Here is a 1268-nt window from a genome sequence, read left to right on the forward strand (position 1 = left end):
AAAAGAAACAAAGCCATATTAATATCATATTAACTGCCCCCGTGTATTAATCTCATAGCTGAAGACATTTTGCAAAATCAATAAACCGCGGATAATAGTTGGGAAATTATTATTGGACCTATCATGTCATGACCTATCATGCCATTATCATGTCCTAGATGATCTTCCTACAGGGTTCAGTGAATGTAGCGGAGGTGGAGGCAGTCCCTGGTCACCTCACCTGGCCCCTGCCCGGGTCTCTGGGGTAATAACCTGCATACATGCATCCTGACAACACCATCACTAAAGACTGCAGACCACAGTCTGGCCACTGTGGAGTGAGTGCATTGCATATATGGATATGGTCTGTTACCAAGGCATCATAGATTATTATTGCTATTATTATCTTTTCAATTGTTTCTGTTTTGCTTCATACATTATGGTTTTAAAATGCACTTAATAATGTTGGCTTGCGTATACTGTCCTTGTGAAAAAGTTGTAGTTTAACAAGAACTTTTTTGTCTTTAAATTCAAAATGATTAACATATACACAAGATATGAATAAATTCATTTGATCAGACTCAGTTGGTCAAAGCACTGAAGCATTTATTATCAAGAGGAGGAAAAAAGGCATTACATTACAATCATAACAACAATATGGTCACTTTTAAATATGATACAGATAAAAATATTTATTTTTCATGTTGTGCTTCATTAAAATCTGTATGAAGACACCATGAAGCCTCTTTGTAAAGGTATTTACCTTTATAAGAGGCTACACTCTTACAGTTTACGGCTTCATTTCTTTGTCATTTTTTACATTATTTTTCACACACTCACACACGAGTGAGAGAAAGAGAGAGAGAGAGGGAGAGAGAGAGAAAGAGAGAGGGCTTGGCATCACACCCATGCATCTCACTGAAGTGCAACAGATACGCATACAGCCTTTACAAAAGCGCACAGGACAGCACCGCACCTTTCAGAATTAGGGCTTTTTGTCAAACTCTGCACGCCAAGATGAATAAAGAAATAAATACATTTACATACACGTCAAACACACTGTGCGTGGGCACCGGGCAGTCATGCACAAGGGCCGAGAGAGGCTTGAATTTCTGTGAAAGCCCACTGCTGTTGTGTGTGTGTGTGTGTGTGTATGTGTATGTGTGCTCGCGCATGTGTGTATGTAGTGTGTGTGTCTGCTACTTGTGTTGGGTATACATGAAGTCTGTATGGGAGAACGGATGAAGGCTGCACTTACAGTTTGGCAGAGATGTGTAACACTAAACTAA

Source organism: Alosa sapidissima, chromosome 6 (genome assembly GCF_018492685.1).
Source record: "Alosa sapidissima isolate fAloSap1 chromosome 6, fAloSap1.pri, whole genome shotgun sequence".
NCBI classification, from domain to species: Eukaryota; Metazoa; Chordata; class Actinopteri; order Clupeiformes; family Clupeidae; genus Alosa; species Alosa sapidissima.